The following is a 19303-nucleotide window of genomic DNA, read 5'->3' as shown; positions in this document are numbered from 1 at the left end:
CTGGGCACCCCACATGGTTTCGTTTTCAAGTCAGGAAGAGCAGTGGACTGCCGGGGCCTCCATCCTGTGGCACCGCCTAAGGCCTGTAGAAGGAGGACAGGGCATCTTGGCCTTGCCCTGCTGGGAACCCATTTTACAGGGTGCTGGCCACTGACATGGTGAGGTGAGGCTGTGCCACCAGGTGACCAGAAGTCCTGTTCACAGAAGTGAAATCCAAGGAGACCCCAGGTCTGGAATAACCTTGGACTCCAAGCCTAAAAACTACCCGGGAGCCATGTGCACATTCATCACAGCTCTTGTTTCAGCCCAGGTCATGCCTGCAGTGCCTTCCCGCTGTCCTAATAGAAATGTTGGCACCCCAGGCTTCCAGCGAGAGCAGGCCTCCCTCAGCGTCAGCTCTTCCTGGGGTCTTAGGCCTCCAAGATGACACAGGCTGCAGATTCTGACAGAATTCAGGCTGAGGAGGAGGCATGTCCAGGAGCAGGAGCTCAGAGAGGGAAAGTGAGCAGAGCCACAGTGTCCATCAGCCCAGCCCACCACTGCATCGTGGTTCCCTCTTAAAGGCCAGCATTGGGACTGAGCAGACACCACTGCCCACAGACTACCTCACAGGCTCTGTTAGTATTATTTTATTATTACCTTAAATGGACAAGACTCCAGTGTGTAGTTAACACAAGAATGCAAACCCCTCCTACTCCCTGTCTGGAGAGAAGTGCACTGACCCTTAGCCTCCCACTTCCTTCATGAATAACAAGATCCATCATTCAGGTGTGGCCAGTCCTTTTTAGCTCACAAAGCACTTCCACATCCATCATCTCCCTTGGGCCTCTTAACAGCCCTACAAGGTCTGGAGGATGGGACTTGCTTTCCCAGTTTACAGAAGAGAAAGCCCATGTTCCAACAGGTTGCTCATGGTCAAGTACCTAGTAACTGGCTGGGCTGAGGGAGAAGTATGTGCCATCTGTCTCCTCCTGAAGAGTTTCTGGGGCCCTGGATTATCTCCTGAGGAACTGTGGTGTCTTTCATAGAGAGATGGGGGCCCTCGCAGTAAGGCAGGACCCCCAGGGCAGTGCTGACGAGCCATGAGCACAGGGTGAGTAGAGGGCTGCCTGTGGTCTCTTACCGAGCGACAGCCTTTCATTTTTGGCTCCTGGCTTGTGGCTGCCGAGGGAGAGCATCTCCAAATGACAACTGACAAAATGGCTCTAACCCAAGCCAGGAGAAACCTGAGGTGGGAGGGATGCACCCAGGGCTCCCACCAAGCAGGAGACCTAGGCAGAGATGGGCTTTGGAAAGAGCATCTGACTGTGAGCACAGTCCCAGGGCCCGTGTAGATGCTGAGTAAACTCGAGTACTCTGCTGGGGCTAATACTACTATTGCACAGCCCATTCTCGGGCCTGGAGAAGGAAGCTGGCCCTTTCCCCCTCCTTCTAGTAACCAAGTGCCAAACATTTCACACAGCCTCGTTTTCAAAGAGAGAAAGGGAATAAAGATGTTAACAAATAATACAGGTGCAAGCACTTCCCCCATACTCTGTGAACCTAAGAATATAAGCATTACCTGTGGGGTCAGGCCCAGAGTGAAACCACTCAGCCAGCAATTTTACTAAAGATTGGCTTCAACCCATCAAGCTGGGCTCCTTGGAGCTCCCCAACCCACCACTGCTCATTTCTCCAACCCCTACAGAGCCTCATAAGCCGTAGTTTCAATGCAGCCCCTTCAGAAGTTGAATAAAATGTTCCAAGAGACTGTCAGAGTTGCCATTTAGCTGCAGTGCAATTAGAATGGATGGGGTATTGGCCAGGAAGGGGCTTTATTAGGTTTTTGTTGTTGTTGTTGTTGTTGTTGTTTTGTCTTACACAATACTCCTGCAGCAGCTCCTTCTTTCATAGTGGTCAAAGCAAGCACAGCCATTCCCGTTGGTGTGGTTCCTCCAACCCACCTGGCTGGCTATGGGGACCTGTTCTCCAGGGACAAGGAGCATCTCCAGACCAGCAACAGCCCATCCATTCCAGAGGGCCGATGCCCATCTGGATGATCACCGGTTACTTGGTGGCACAACATAGATGTGTTCCCTTCTCGTCGCTGTTCCTTCTTCCTATTTGGCACTGTTCTTTCTCCCTCTCTCTGCCCGCCCCAACGGAGAAACACTGTGTTCCCGATCAGACAAAGGCAGCACAAGTGTATGGAGCAGAAGGCAAGCAGCATGGAGGGAGGAGAGAAGTAATCGTGTCCCAAATCTTTCCCACTCATCTCCCGGGACAGTGACCACTGTTCCCGCAGCAGAGCTGGCTGGCTCCTCGGACACGTCGGGCTATCTGATCAGTGGAGGCCACACGGAGGCGGCAGAGTTGCCAGTCTGTGTACCAGAGTGAAGACGAACCCCGGCCACCCGCCCCAGGAAGTGGGCTCCACCAGGGTGCCATTTTGCCCGCAAGCTGTGCTTCAGTTGCAACATGTTATCACACGCTCCGGCAGACACCATCCTCAGCCACCTCCCACACCACTTCTGTCCCCTTGGCGGTTAGCTCCCAAGTGGTGAAGTGAGGCCTTTGGTAACATATTGTCAGTAACACCATCCGTGGACGGGATGGACAGTGGCCAGTCTGTCCTGTGAGAGCCCAGTGTCCCCAGGAGAACAGCACCTAGGACAGGTATCACCTGTCACACTGAAATTCAAGTCCACTTCTCCCAAGAGGGCTTTCCCAGCTAACCTCATGCATTCTCTAGCTCAGAGGTCCTCAAAATTTAATGGGCGGCAGAATCACCTTAGAGGGTTGGTTTTCCATGCAGATCACTAGGCCTCACTCCCGGAGCCTGCATTTTTCACGAGCTCCCAGGTGAGTCTGAAACGGTGATCCATCTGCTTCTGTCCCTGCTCGTCTCTCTTACTTCACTGAACTATTTTGGTTGAATTCTAGAGTGTAACCCATTTCCCCACACACCGTCAGAGTCCGGGAGGGAGGAGGACCCTGGGTCCAAAACTAGGAGGGTCTCCTGGAAGGTAAAGGGGGGCCCAGGAGAGGGCCCCAGACGGAGGGCTGGGAACTGCCAACCAAGAGGCTGAAAATCAGCCTCATCTCTCCACAGGCTCCAGAAAGCGTTCATCTGCACAATGGCTTTAAATGTCACCTCAAATATCAGGCCGGGCAGCAGGAGGGAAAGGCGGGAGCTAATTAGCCCGCCATGCCCTGGCTTTTGTGTCACTTTCGTCCTTGTTCACCTCTGACCTCCACTGGCATCTTTAACTCTCCCTTGGCTGGGGGAGCCCCAGCCCACAAAGACGTCTCACAAGCCTTCACCACACTGTGCTCTAAACCAAATTGTTAAATGGGAGAAATGCTAGTTCCTCCCCAGCCCCTCCCCTGAGCATTCATTTGTTCCCCACCAGTTGCTAGAGCCCCAACATTGCCCTGAATCTCCAACAACAGTATGTGCCCCAACACCCCTGCCCCATGCCCCAAAAGCCAGATCCTTCCCCTCTAGCTCTGCCTTGTCAAAGCTCACCCATGGGCCCATGAAAAGTATGCTAATTTCATCCACTCTAAGGTTTTCATGATGAGAGCTTAATATTTAGACCCTTGGGGAATACTACATTTTGGCAAAAGATATGGCCTTCAGAGTCAAAGGAAGGAAAACAGAACAGAAACAAAGCCAAGCTCATGGATACAGAGAGCAAACTGGTGGTTGCTGGAGGTGGGCAGCAGGGAGTAGGTAAAGTGGGTCAAAAGGTACAAACTTCCAGTTATACAATAGGTAAGTCCTGGGAATGTAACATACAGCATGGTGACTATAGTTAATAATACTGTATTGCATATTTGAAAGTTGCTAGGAGAACAGATCTTAAAAGTTCTCATCTAAGAAAAAAAGCAATCTCTAACTGTAGATGGTGACAGATGTTAATTAGACTTATCGCTGTGATCATTTCACAATACAGCCAAATCATTATGTTGTACACCTGAAACTGATCCAATGTTGTATGTCAACTATACATCAATTTTTTAAAAAGAGAAATGGAATACCACCACCAGGAATGCTAAGTTAACATATACATATGTATATGTTCTTAAGTCAAAGAGCTTAACTTGTACAAATTATGATCTGGAATGACAATTTATTCAATCACAAAAAGGGGAGCAGAAGTCTAGGCCTTAGGTAAGCAGTGGTGGGGGTACGTGGGGGGCAAGAAGGAGGGTCCACGACTCTCTTCCTGTAAGTTTCATAGGCGTCCGCCTGTCCAGCATCCTGTTGAAGGCAACTCAAGGGACTCTGCCTCCCTCACTTGCTCTCCTGACCTCCCATTTCTTAACCAGCACACGACCACCAGGTTGGTTGCCCTCTCCAAAGCACCTAAACTGTAAAGCAGTCCTTTTTGAAGGAAAAAAAAAAAAAACCCGAATAAATTGTGGAAGAGGACACCTCAGAACCTGACCCAACAGGCCTAGCCATCCAGAGAGCCCGGTATTGCCTCCTCTGCTTCCCTCACGGCCAGTAAGAGGACCCTCTTTCCTCCACGAGCAGCAGTTTCTTCACCTGTCAAAGGAGGCAGTGTGACTCGGTGACCTAAAGGCCCCTCACGTCGGCGAGCCATTCACCCCTTGTGGTTTGGTTCCCCTTCACGGTTCCTCCCATCTCTCAATTCCCACAGTTCACTGACTTAGAATCAGAAAACTTAGGTTGTCAGTCACCACAGCTGAAACCTCGTGCCTCCCTCAGCCCATGGGGAGCCCTGCTGTGGAGAATTCTCTCCCTTCTCTCTTCATCCCACGTCTTCTTTTCTAAATAGACCCCCTTCGGCATATCTGCCCAGGAAAATTAGGCACCAGGCTACAGTGACTGGGATTGATAATAATAAGTGTGAAGTTCAACAGGATCCAAAAGAGCCCATCAAAGAAATACTAAATTTTGGCTAGCATATATCTAGAACTAAAATTTTTTTCTGTATTCTGTCGGAGGGGGGTGGTGTGTGGGAAACATATAATTTGTGTGTGTTCCATTATTACATAAGAATATTTGACTAACCTGAATGCCCTGACACCCACCCTCAACACACACACACACACACACACACACACCAGAGTAGCTGCACACTAGCCAACTTCAATTCTCTCTTCCTTGACTCTTATTTTTAAAAAGAAAAGAATCAGTTGCCATGATTACTTTACTTTTTAGCAAATGAATTCTGCTTATGGTTCTTGAAAATAACAGATTCCCATAAATCCTACAGCTAATCTCTTTATGATCTGTTTATACTGTTAATCTGAAGCCTTCTAGGTTTTGGGAAAGGGCCTGAGCTGAATCAGACCAACTGGGTTCAAATCCCAAATCTTTTTTTGACTCACTGAGTAACTTGAAGTAAATCACTTAACTTCCCTAAATCTCCATTTCTGATGAAGATAAGGTTGATCTTACAAAATCTGAACAGCCTGCATGAGGAAAAAACAAAATACTATATATAAAATACTAAGCATTGTACCGAACACAGTAGGTGCTTCATAAAGTTAGCGCCTTCTCATACAGTAGAAAACAAGCTCGTGCCAGGTTGAGATTCTCAATTCATGGGACCTAAGTGGACAGATAAGCCAGTTAAAAACAATGTCAGCTTTGCCAGTGAGCACAACTGTAAGCCAAGCAGCTTTTGTCAAGTCCAGAGTTAGGGACAAGTCACAACTCCAAATCCCCCAGCTCTCTACCTGCCCTGCAGGAAGGGGCAGACTCGTGTATATCTCACTTGCCCAACTGCCCCAGGCATCTAGCTTCCTCCCTCTGCCTTAACACAGGTTGCAAAGTTCAAAAAGAGATTCAATTACAAAAAGTCCTTTGACTACACCCTCATGAACCATGTGGATGGCCCTGGGTACTGACAAGATGGAAAACTTTAAGGAGTTCACTGATGGAGTTTCCATGTAGTAAACACCAATGATTTGGCTTCCCTAAAAGTCTATCACCCACTCCCAGCCTCACAGTGTGCACATAGGAAATCCTAGTTAGACATCCATGTTAAAAAAAAAAAAAAAAATATATATATATATATACACACACATACACACACACACACACACACACACACAAACACACATATATATCTACATATATAAAACTTCATGAAGAAAAACTTTTATAGTCTTAGGGTGGAAAAGTTTTCCTAAGCAAGACACAATGCTCAACATACTGGCTCATATATGCATTTTTTTAATCTCTGGGGGGGATATATCAATCACCTGAGAAGAGGGGAGGGACAATAGCAGTGCAAGGAATACTTTTCATGTGGTATCTTTTTACACCTTTCAAATTTTTACCCTTGAATTATATCAACTAACTTTTTAAAAGACATTTTAAGATGATGGGGTCATGAATAAATAAAACTATTCTTGGAGTCTAGCTGCTATGCAGGGAGAAGCCCAAGCCACATGGAAAGACCACATGAAGGAGAACCAAGGACCCAGGCTGAGAAGCACAGCTAGTCCAGCCCCACCCACACCCACTGCCATCCACGTGAGTGAGTCCACTTTGGAGCTTCCAGCCGTCCCAGCAACCCGGCAGACACCACGTGAAACAGAACCGTGTGCTCGACCCTTGCAATCACAAGAAACGGTAAACTGTTGTTCTAAGCCACAAAGACTGGGAATGGTTTACCACAGTGTAACTGATAAATGAAACAGGGAGTCATTGAGTACAGAGTTAAAGCCACAAGATTGGATGAGTGCACAAGAAAGTATTGAAAAGGACTGTACCTTATTTCACCTAGAAGACAAAAGTGTGGCCAGTCTCAGAACCATATCTATTTATCTACCTATCTACCTATCTTGGGATTTGAATTCTGAAGACAAGGTTGTTACACGGGTATCTAATTAACATGCATGCTTAAATTTTAAAAAGAAGTCAGACTTTCTCTGATAGTAAGTAAGTATGTCTGATTTGGTTGCCTGCTTTGACAGTGAGAGCTGCCTTTTTCAATTCATTAAATTTGAAACTCCAAGATTTTAAAGAAAATGTATTTAGGGGGGTGGGTACAGCTCAGTGGTAGAATCCATGCCTAGCATGCACAAGGTCCTGGGTTCAATACCCAGCACCTCCATTAAAAAATAAATAAAACTAATTACCTCCCCAACCCAAAATAAAAAGAATATATTTAAAGTCTGTATATAATATACAACACGCTCGAAAATATTTTATTTGCAATCACTTAAACTTATGGTAAGACAAATGTTCAATGTCAACTTAAATGTTGTGACAGGCGTAAATAGTTTTCAATATCCTTTTAGGGCATACATAAGCAAGGCAGTCTGAAGCCCGCTGAACTGTGTATGGTAGGCTCACACAATGGAATACTTTGCAGCTGTTAAAAATGATAAGGCTTTCTGCAAATTGATATGAAAAGACCGTCCAGACATACTGTTGGGTTAAAAATGCAAGGCATAGAACAATAAAGTTAGCATTCACTTGCTTTTGATAAGAAAGTGGTAAAATAAGTGTGGATTCAGATTTGCCTCTATTTTCAAAAAGAACACATTGGAAGAATTCACAAAAAATAACACTGATAGTTATCTATAGGGGAGGGGGTTGAGTAGACAGGCATAAAGTCATATAAGGACCTTTTTATATTGTATTAATTTTTTAACAATTGTGGATTTTTTTAAGTCCTCAGGGGAAAAAAGAATATATAAAATTACAAAAACAAGAAAAATGTTAAAAGATAATCTAGGAGACAAATATTTACTACACTGCATCGAAACATCACATAAAGAATTAATACCTCTAATTTACAAAGAGCTCCTAAAAACACTAAGAAAAAGCTAAACAACCCAGTATAAAAGTGAGTCAAGAATATGAACAGGTAATTCACAAAAGAAACACAAAAGACTGAGAAAAGGTAAAAAGATGCTAACTTTCACTAATCAGGGAAATGCAAATTAAAGCATAACAGCATGCTATATTTTACCTATCATATTGGAAAATAAATATATATAATCTGGCAGGAGAGTATATTGAGATAACATTTTTAGAGACTGATTTGGCAGTACCTAGCAACATTTCTGAAATGCATAGCCTTTAATCCAGCAATTCTACTTATAAAACTCTCACCTGCCACACTTACACAAATGTTTCAGTGTATTCTGCAACAGAAAAAAAAAGCTGGAGATAACCTAAAAATCCAATGACAAAAGACTAGTTAAATAAATTGTGATACAAATATGGTACAATCTATATTATACTTTGAAACCATTAAAAAGGACAAGCAATTTTATACACAGTGACATAAAATGATGTCCATGATACATTACTGGGTGGGAGAATACAATCTGCAAGATAATTCGAAATAATTTGTAGTATTCCATTTTGGCAGGGAGAGGAGATATGGAATATAAATACACACATAGACACTATGAGTATATATTTCAATATGCATAGAAAAGGAATTCTGGTAAGATATACACCAAACTGTTAACAGTGGTTATCCCTAGGGAAATCGGGGTAGGTAGTTAGATAACTGTATTTTATACAATTTTCTGTCGTTACACTTTTTTACCATAAGCATTCGTTACTTTGGTAATTTTCAAAGCATTTATGCAGCCTGACTAAAGTAGCAGCTCAGATCTTTTCTGGAAAACAGGTACTCCTTCGGGGCTAGGAAAGCAAGTTCCTTGTCCACTTCCCACTCACAGGATCTGGAATGTGAGTCTCCAGAGAACCCACAGGTCCTCATAACCAACTCCCTAGACTCGTGTGCCTGTCCACTGGCTGGCAGAGGCAGTTCATCCCCCACTTGGCTCCACACCTTGCTTACCATGAGGACTAGGTGGGCGCTTCGTGAACTCAACAAGCACTCAGTACCACCCAATTCTTCTCAGACCATTCGCTTGTCATCCACTTAGACAGCTTGTGTGGCTTTGGTCAGAAAAGGCAACTATGTTTCATCTCAAGTTCCAGCTCTAACCAGGAGCAGTGATTGTCCAGAGCTTTCTGCTAAATAAAACTACTATCTTTCCCTTTGTATTAATAAATATCTTTGAGACTTTGCTGGGGTGGGCGGGGGGGGGGGGGGGCTGCAGGGCTGGGGGGCAGCCCTGAGGCCACAGGCAGGAAGGATGCGGAAAGAGCAGCACTGTCAATTAGTGACGGCTGCCAAGATGAGGCTGGAAAAGCCGTTACACACGGGCTGGCAGGTCTGCCATCCCTGCCCTCGAACGGTGGGCTCTGACTCGAACACTGATACTTTCAAATCTGCAGTCTCTACTGAAAGTTTGGTTATTTTAGTAGCTAAGGACTGAAGAGGGTGGGAGGGGGCTGAGGAGAAGAGAGGTGACAGCTGATTGTGGCTGTGTCATAAGTGCTGTGTCCATCAGAAGACAAAGTGAAGACATGGAGAGTCCAAGGAAGGGAAGGAGCCACTCACCAGTAGAGATGTGGCCCCAAAGAGCTGCAGATGGAAAGCTTTGAACATCTGGGTACAGTGCTGCCTGAGGCAAGCCCTGTGCCTGGGTTCCATCTGTCAGGTCTTCCCAAGTTCCTGAACCTGGGGCCTCAAGTTTGTGCCCACATAAGAACACACTTTTCACAATTTTAAACCATTTAAGTGCTCTGTTAATTGGGAATTCACTCATCTTCCCTATCCCCATAACAAAAACCAGGGGTTTTAAAAAAAAAAACCCAAAGCCAAAAAAAATCTTAGAACTTCACGTGTTGTAACTAAAAACACTCAATAAACAAAGCCAGTCCATGGGCTCCCTTGGGGAGTAATTGTCTAAGAATGCTTCTTTTCTTTCAGCGGGTGAGAGAGAGACAGACAGACATGCTAAGGCTGCGTGGAACTCATCTTGAAAGCATTAATTTTTCCAAACACCAATGTGCAGTTCCTGCGCTCTTCCTGAGCGAGTGGCAGCAGGCTGTGAGGGGGCTGCAAGGACACCCCTCGGGCAGGATCTGCCTGCAGGGGTTCAGAGGGAGGGTTGTGCCTTGCCATGAGGAGGGAATGCGCAAGGCCTGTGAGGACACTGACGCCTCGCAGTGGATCACTCATTTCCAAAGCAGAAGAGAGAAAGCAGAACTAAGACCCCCGCCCCTTTCAGGCCCACTCTCCAGAGACTGAGGGGCAATCAACCAAAATGTTCTCCCTCCTCACCCGTCCCTCACCACCCATAGTCCTGACAATCACATCCAGGGGCCTAGCACCAGGAGACGGTGTCCAGTTTGGGGGGCAGATGTCTTTAAACCATTTCTCCTTCTCTTCCCTGTTTAGAGACTGAAGTGGAGATGCAATCTGGTCACCTATGGTTTAACTGTTCTTTGTTGTCCCAAGTCCGTTCTCTCTAGGAGCTGGAGACACTCTCCTCTGCAGTCTGTTCACAGACAACAAGACACAACAAACCATCTACAGCAGCAAGGGAAGGTGTCATCAACTGCCTGATGAAGGCGGACGTGACAATCAGGATATACCAGAAGCCCTGGCAGTCTTTAGTACGTATCCACCAAGCGGGCTGCTACCACCAGGGCCTATCCATGTCCAGCAGGATGCCAGGATTCCCCCTGGAAATCAGCCCCACCCCCAAATAGGTTCAAGTGCTGTGTCACCACCATGACTTCCTATGCCCCTCCTACCACTGACTGGCTGTGTGAGCTCGCTCAAGCTACTTAACCTCCTGTGCCTTTGTTTCCTTACCTGCAGAATCAGGATGATAATAATAGTATTTAAATAAGTTAGCAAACAAAAAGGGCTTAAAATAGTACCTGGCACACAGTGAGTACTATATATGTGTTTATGATCATCATTAACTGTCTGGCCCTCACTCTCCATGCTCTCTAGCTCTTCCTTTTTGGTCCATCACATATGCTCTTCCCATGCTTTGGAACATTGTCATTAAGCTATCTGTGCTGAGTCTGTCAGTCTCTAGAAGGAGTTCCCCGCCCCACCCAGCTGGGCTGGGCATCCCTGCATATGTACCCATCATATCCTGTTCTTCCTCAGTATCACATGATATCCATTATATATCAAATTATACTCCAGTCGTCTATATGGCTGTCTCCTCAACAGGATCCCATTCATTGCTATATCCCTAGTGCCTGGCAGAGAAGGCACTCGATAAACATGTATTCAGTGAATGATGAATGAATGAATGAGGAATAGGTGAAGGCAGCTTTCATTTATTCAACAAGCACTTATTAGGTGCTGACTCTGTGTCATATCCTGGACTAAGCCTGGAAATACATGAAGGACCAGAACACCCAGGAGTCTCCCCCAAGAACGCACAGTCTGAAGAGTGTAATTTCTGCCTTCTAGCAGTAACTCAAGAAAAAAAGAGGGGATGGGTGTAGCCTTGCCCAAGGCAAGAGATCACCAGGTCCCAGAGGAAAGGAGTGGTTCTTAGAGGGAAATACAGATTTGCCTCAAGTAGGGGTCTATTTAACTTGAACTAGCAACAGAAGACTTGAACCTCAGATTCTCAGATTCTGTTCATTATCTCTGTATTCAAAGTATAAATGTGGCTTTGCATGACCTACGAAAAACAAAAGGTGGATTCTTCTTTATAAGGGTAGTTTATTTACCCAAGTACTATCAATCTAACTCCTGCCAGAAAAACACTGGTCAGTTCACTGTATCCATGCCGTCTGCACACAATCTTCATCACACTGTAAACTTCTACGGACAAAGACCATAGTTGGTGCATTTTTTTATCCCACCCCACATCTGCCTACCATTGGCACCGAGTGCCTAGCATAGTGCTTCATCCCAGGGTAAAGACACATTGCAGGATGCAAACTGGGAACAGTTAGCTCATCTTGTATCATTTCTTCCCTTCCGCATTTCTCGCTATGTTTTTTATGTTTGTTTTGTTTATTTGCTTAAGGGAAAAGAAAAAAGAAACATCAGGAGTTAAAGGCGTATTTGTTGTTCCTTCTATTTTTCTCTTCTGAAGCAGAAATGACACCAGCACCATCCCAATCTGCAAATAAAGCTGGCTGTGGGATTTTGGAGATCTACTTAGCTGTAACTTTGCCAGGAGCCTTTGATAGCTCAGGCTCACTGAAGGAAAAAAAGGAAACAGAATTTCTACTTATAGTAAGAAAAAGCCAACGCAACTTTTCCCTTGGAGATTACATCACAGATACTTGAGATTATGTTTTCCATCCTGGATGCCCTAAAAATGAGGCAACGGAGGTCTTTTCCTCAATGAAAAGTCCAAGCCTGGCCACCTCCAGAAAGGCAACAGAGCTCCCAAATCCCAGCCTGGGGAGCAGGGGGACTCTGGAGGACCACCACCATATGCATTTGCAGTGATGTGACTGCACATCTATCCTAGAGGAGGAGGATTTTCAGAGTCCCATCCACTCCAGGACTCTGGTCCCACCATCGCTTTCATTTTGAGGGTCATCTGTGGCAAATCGTATTATGAATTTCAAAGCCAGATAAAAGTGAGTTGGAAATTATCTGCCCTATCATCTCTACCCTTCTTCCAGATAAGGCAAAGTAAACTAATAAAAGCTGTGACTTGGAAAATGTCCTCTCATCACGAGAACTAGAGGGACAAAACATATGTCCATGGCTGTGGGTCAATGCGCATGTTCATGTGAATATATCTCTGTATATGCTAAAGTAGCTTGAGTAACAGTGGAACTATAACCCTAGGCACTGAGCTTATCATTAAGGCTGCTGTGTCTCCGCCACCAGACAGAGTCTTGCTGGGAGACCAACTGGTTTGGGAACATGTAGGTAAGAAGAGTAATGTGAGAACAGTTTATTTTTTCCTAATGTCTTGGAGATGGAATGCATTCTTCCATGGGGATACATAAAAACATTGCTCATTAAAGTGTTACCAGATCTACTTCAAACGACACTCATCCTGGGCAATGTATGTCATCTTCATTTCCCTCCGTGACAGGCCCACAAGGGTGGGTGAGCAGGAGAACACCACACAGTGTGTCTGGATTTCTGCTATACCTTTGGCAAATGTCCTCCAAAATATCCTTGTAGATAAGATAGTTAAAAATGCACAGGATGAGAGTAGAGTTGGGTGGAATTATGGTAGATAAACTGCAGAACCCAAAGAGTGTTTATTAGGACAATACAGTGAGCTATAGGTGGAATACTGGCCAATGGTGGTAGCCACAAAGCTCTTCCCTTGTCTGTTGTGTTTGACTTTTTTAAAAAACTAGTTGCTAAGATGACAAGATGAAAGATATGCTTATAGTGTGGATAGATAATACAAAACTGGTATAGCGGGCTTAATATTATAAGAGATGACCAAAATCAGTATGTAAATTTAATCTCAGCAGATTTGAACACTCGGTCAAAATTAACAGAGGCAAACTTTATGCCTGAGATCTACATTTTAAAATAAAAAATGTACCTATCACTTACTTAGCAATTCCAGTCCTTTGTATCTACCCGAGAGAAACACTTATATATGTGCATGCTTGTTTATGAATGTCCATTACAGCATTGTTTATAATGGTAAAAAAAAAAAAAAGTAAAAGAACAGAAATAACAGAAGAATTGCTAAGACAGTTATGAAATATCTACAATGAGGAATACTATACAGAAGATTTTCAAGACATGTCACTGCATGAAAAAAAAAAGGTGCAAAATGATATGAAAAGCCTGATAACCTGAGCCATATACACACACACAAAGAGAAATTTACACATTTCTAGAGATGTATATACAGACATACATATATGTAAATGGAGGAAAAGGTCTGGAGGGTCCCTAACATCTGCTAGCAGGATCTACCTCCAGGGAGAAACTAAGCTATGAAGTTAAAAAGGGTTTTGGCTTTATCTGTAACATCTGAAATTCAGAACGTATTGTGTTAAGCTATGTGATTCAGCTTTGGTTTTAAAGTCTTGCTTTTAGCTTTAAAAGAAAAAGTTCAAAAATATGGGAACGGACACAAATTCTTGAGCTTTCTGTTACCACAAACCTAAGAGGTGTCAGCATTGTGGAAAGACTGCAAAAGCAAATTCTAGTGTCCAGGTAGCCTGCAAGTACCGGGGATCACTCAGCTGACCGTGTCTGCAGCACTGTGTTGGATCGAAGCCTGACAGCACAATTAGGCAGGGACAACGGCAAAGTAGAATGCAGCTAGAGAAAAGAAATGTCTATGGGGAGTCTGAAGAGCGTGACTTCAGAATACAGATTGAAGGAACCACAACTGTTTAACCTCAAAACAAGAGAAAATCCTTCAAATATTTGAAGGCTTATAATGAAGATGACACAGTAAACTTATTTTGGGTTTTTTGAGAGGTAAAAGTAGGGCAAGTAAATTCAAGGAATTCTTCCTATTAAAATTTTTTTTAAAAAGAAGAAACATTCTGATAGAATGAATGACAACAGAACAGTCTATCAGGCAAGATCATGAGCTCCCTGTTATTGGAGGCATTCAAGTAAAATACTCTATTTTAAAAAGATATTGGATTTCATTAGAATCAAAACTATGTGATCTTTAAGATTTCCAACAACTCTAATATTTTATGATTCCATATTTTGGCAGCAGAATCTATTTTCAATCACTGTGTAACCCCAACAACTTCAAATCCCACAGGTGGTGTACTCTGCCACCAGGTGGCAGTAGATGCTTTGGACTCTGAGTCCTAAATGTTAGCTGTGGTGGAAAAGAAATTAGCACAGTTTTATAACGCTTTTTAAAATAAAATTTAAAAAAGAACAGATGCAAGCATTAAGCCCAAAAGTAGCCCATTTCAGAGGAACATGTAAGTATAATTCATAATTTTTCTGATTATTCCATCACAATGATTCTTAATCACTTGCTTTCCTCTTGTGCATTTCCTTTGTACTGGGTCTACAAAGACAACCTTATCTTCTTCTGTGGCCTCCTCTCTCTGGTGTCAAGTTTCCTGACCTACACACAGTTCCAGATCCCTGCGTCTCCTCTTCATGCAAAAATCTCCTCTGCTTCCTCCGCAGCTGCAGACCATGTCTGCTACTATAGCCTTTCTCCCCAACCCAAGCAGAGGACCCAACAGGAGGGTCAGACAAACACCTCAGCCATTTCCTGCTTCTAGCTTTCCTGTCCCTGGATCCACACAGCTGAAGCCACAAAACAAGCAAGCAACAAACAAAAACAGAATAGGCCGAGCTGCTGAATCTCCACATCCTGACAGCATGAAAGTATATGATTATCTTTTCCCAATTAGAAGAGAATAATCTCCCACCCAGCTCTTAAAGAAAGGAGAAACTTTCCTTCTCCAGCCACAGCTGTCAGCTTGGGTGTTGCTTAAAATCTGAATACAATCAACAACTCTTGTCCCAGTCCCCAGCAACCTAAACCTGTTACATCACCTTGGTTACAGATCACTTCAGAAAACCTGGATCTCAAAAAGTATTTATGTAGGAGCTGGTGAGTGAATGAAAACAAAGCAAGATTTTCTTAAAACTGAGATTTAAGACAGTTTCATCACAATAAATGATATACCTGGCTCAAGGTCCTACTCATCCTTCTGGTCTCAGGTGAAACACCTCTTCTTCCAGGAAGCTCTCAGGAGGGCTAGGGCTGTGCTGGATGCCCTCACTGTGTGCACCAATAGCATCCAGCACCTGCCTTGCCACACAGCCCTGCACTGGCCCTTCCCCCAGCCTTCCACCCTGACTTCAGTGGCCTCTGTACTGGCCCACTGCCTGGTTACACTGCAGGATTCATGAAGGCCTAGTCTGTATCTGTTTCTTTTACAACAGAATCCCTGAACACAGTAGGACTCAATAAATATTCATGTAACTATTATAAATACACACATTATCAATTAATGAATTAATGTGGAGCCCAAGTCCAGACAGCTGTTCCAGGATAATGTTTATCCATTCCACAAACATTTCCTGAGCATCTCTTGCGCTGTTGTGGTACAGGATGCGTCATACTCAGGCCCTGCCCTCAAAGAACATGCAGTGGAGGAAGGAAGCTGAGACACGTACACAATACCTATGCCACAGAGTAGACACAGCAAAACCAAAAAAGGATGGATATTAGAGAATGAGAAAATGGGCCAAGGCACTGGGATTACCAAGTAGTTCAAAGTAGCTGGAGCTAAGGCTATGGGACAGGTCATACTGCGATCAGAGCCTAGAGGTCCATGAATAAATACCTTTAGTTAAATAATCAGTAGGTGTCAGGCTAAGTGTTTTACATTCATGAGTTCATTTATTTCTTCAAACAATTCTGTGTGAAACCCTCTTGTTATAGAGAAGGAAACATGCTCAGAGAAGTCAAGAAAATTGCCCAAGTTGGCACAGCTGGTAAGTGGCTGGGATCCACAACTAGGCCACACTGATGACTATGGCAGCAATATCATAGGGCTTTGAAGCCTGAGATGCCAAGTTAAGGAGTTGTTACTTTATCAACGGGCAATGTAGAGCCACTCTGAATAGGAATCAAAGTTTGTGCTTGGGAAGATTTATCAGACAGTAATGGGGAGAAGGGGTTGGGAGCAGTCAGATCTAAAGTCAGTCCCAATGTTGTGCAACTCCTGAACTGGGAGAGAAGCAGTAACACTGGAAAGCTGGTTCCAAGCTGAGGAATCCAGAGGAAGAGCGGGGACAGTCTAAAATGATCCCAAGGTGTACACCTGAGTGACAGTGGGCAGGAAGTGGCATACAGATGCTTCCCTAGTGCCTCCGTGTGTGCATGTGTGTGCAGCATCTGTGGGAAAGGAAGCCAGTGCCTGTGGGAAAGAGTAGGAATGATAGCAGGCATGGGTGAGGGCTGCAAAACAGGGGGCAACTTAAGTCCTCCCCACCCCCCCACATCTGCAAAAGCACCCTGAATTCCCCTAACCCACTTGGAGCATCTGAGCCCCAGTGACGCACAAAAGCACAAGAACAACAATGTGGCATGAAGCACCACACAATCATGTCCATCCGGCTCTACTCTCCTCTGGCCAGCCTGCCACAGCATAGAGACTGCTTGGTCCCAAAACAGAACGAAGAAGCAGAAGAGTGTCAGATGGGAGTTACAAGCCCCAGGCAGTAAACTTGACATCCCTGTAACCTTGGGCCAAAGGCTTAACATTTCTGGATCTCAGTTTCTTCATCTGTAAGACAAGCAGTTTGGACCAGAAGTGGCACACTGGAGGGCCACAAGCCAAACTTACCCTGGAAATGAACTTTGTTTTACCAATGCAAGGTCTTTTAATTGAATTAGTTTCAACATTTAAAAATCAGGCTGTTTAATAAAAAAACAAAACAAATTAAAAAAAAAAACCATATTTGAACCCTCTTTGAAACAAGATGTGGCAACAAGGAGCTCACATTTCCACATGGCATCAATCAGCTGGAGCTGAGTAGCTGCTGCCCCGTAGAGGAGGCACCACTCTCCAGTTTGCCACAGTCCCCAACACTCCTTACTGCTCCCTGAGTGAGAGTCTCCACTCACCATCTACACTTGGCTCATTTCTGTCTTCCAGGATAACAGTCTCTCTCTTCTAGGCACCTGAGCTTACAATCCCTAAGAAGAAGATCTAAAATATCATCATAGGGAGGCTCAGGAATTGGAGACAATAAACAGAAGCACAGAAAACTGGCAGGGAACTCCTCACAATGGCAGATGCTGGCCTCCCAGAGAAGCAGGGGCTTGTTGCCACTGATGGAGGTTTATTAAAACGTGTGTCGGGACTGCCCACCATTCCCCCTAGCCCCACCCCATCGAGGAGGAACACACGGATGACATCAGCCTTGGACACCGATGGAGAAATCCCATCATGAAGCAATTTGCTTCTCCAGCCTCTCTAATTTAACAATTAGCTTAACAACCCCAGTCAGGCACTTACTGCTGGAGCAGAGAAGTGATCCTGACCAGCAGCAGCCTCAGCCCAGAAGCTTCAGGAGGTCCTTTCCCACACTGCCCTCACCTCAGCTGGGTCTCTGCCTCTCCACTCACACAGATATTCTCAACATCTCCAGAGTGCTTCCACCTGCCCCTTGAGCCTCCCACTCGAGCTCATTGGAAGTTCTCCCCTGTGTCCAAAATCAGTTTCTCCCACTGCAACTTTAGCCCATTCTGTCTGTCTGTCCTGGAAAGATGCTCCCTCATAATAGGAAGCATGCTGGGCCGGGATGCTCCAGTCAATCACTCCTCTGGCCCTTTGGGAGTTGGGGTGTGGAAGGGAAGCCTGCACATAGGACACACTGCAGAGAGGAGGGTATATTCACAAGTCTGGCAGCCTTGGCACATCCTGGGCACAGATCCTGACTCACAGAACAAGTCTCAGGAACTGGGCTTGCCCTGACCTGGATGGCACGCTCAGCTCCCCATCTGCATTGCCAAAGGGCCTCTTGGTAGAATGCACAGTACCTCCCTTGCCCAGCTCGTCCTGCTCCTGCCTCCAGGGCCTTTCTCAAGCAGTACCCCAAGCCCCGAATGCCAAATTTCAGAGAGATGCACACACATCGGAAAGGGGAGATTTAAGAGTTTATTAAGTCACAAGTCTACAGAAACCTGGAGGCTATTTTAAAATACAGTGTTAGAATTTCCAGGATAGACAGGGCAAGGACAGGGAACACAACAGTAGACCCTCGAAGAGGAAAGCATCCCTGCATGACTAGGGAGAAATTTCAAAGAGGCCATGGAGGAAGAATTGGCATATAAACACAAAACAACCCAGGAACTTAATCAAGCCAAGATAAAACAGGAATATCAATGTTAAGGTCAATCAGAGGTTATTTTGTTCCACCAAAGGGAGACAATGAGATGGAGAGTCAGGGGGGGCCAGTCAGTGATGCTCCTGGTACAAGAAGCATCCTTGAGAAAGAAAGTCCTTCCCAACTTGCCCTCCTCCATTGACAAGAGTGGTTAGGATTGAAACTGCAGTTAACTGCTCAGGAACCTGACTGACAAATAAGGTGTAAATAAATCACGAGGACCATATGGCATCCACCTGGAGTCCTAAAGGAATTCAAGGGTGAAATTGTAGAGCTGCTAGCCAAAATGTGTAACCTCTTATTACCAAGTCACTTGTGTCCTAGAACTGCCAGAGTACTCATGTAGCCTCCATTCATAAGAAAGGATCCAGGGAGAATTCTCGCTTTCAAACCAGGAAAGTCAACAAAATACGTATGAAGAACAGGCCTACTAAGCGTATAAGCAAGCATGACCTTTCAGAGAAAAAGACAGGACATTTCTTATAATAGCAAAGCATGCATATAAGAATGTTTGAAAGAGTAAATATGAATGTGAATTAAAGAGACTCTGTGGCTGTAACTTATGTAAATTTCCAAGAAATTATTAGCAAGGGATTATAGCAAAAATGTTTTAATTGAATAATGCAACACGGGAAACACTTTTTCAGAGAGTTGAC

The 19303-nt window shown here is 44.7% G+C and overlaps 1 protein-coding gene across 17 annotated transcripts in view; it reads right to left on the bottom strand.

The window, feature by feature from the left end:
- The window catches only part of KALRN (kalirin RhoGEF kinase), a 616045-nt gene that overhangs the window by 556106 nt on the left and 40636 nt on the right, over positions 1-19303 (bottom strand). The gene's annotated exons all lie outside the window — the stretch shown is intronic.

Source organism: Camelus ferus, chromosome 1, assembly GCF_009834535.1.
Source record: "Camelus ferus isolate YT-003-E chromosome 1, BCGSAC_Cfer_1.0, whole genome shotgun sequence".
Lineage (NCBI taxonomy): Eukaryota > Metazoa > Chordata > Mammalia > Artiodactyla > Camelidae > Camelus > Camelus ferus.
Note: the sequence above shows the minus strand (reverse complement) of the source record. Positions and strands in the feature narration are given on the sequence as shown.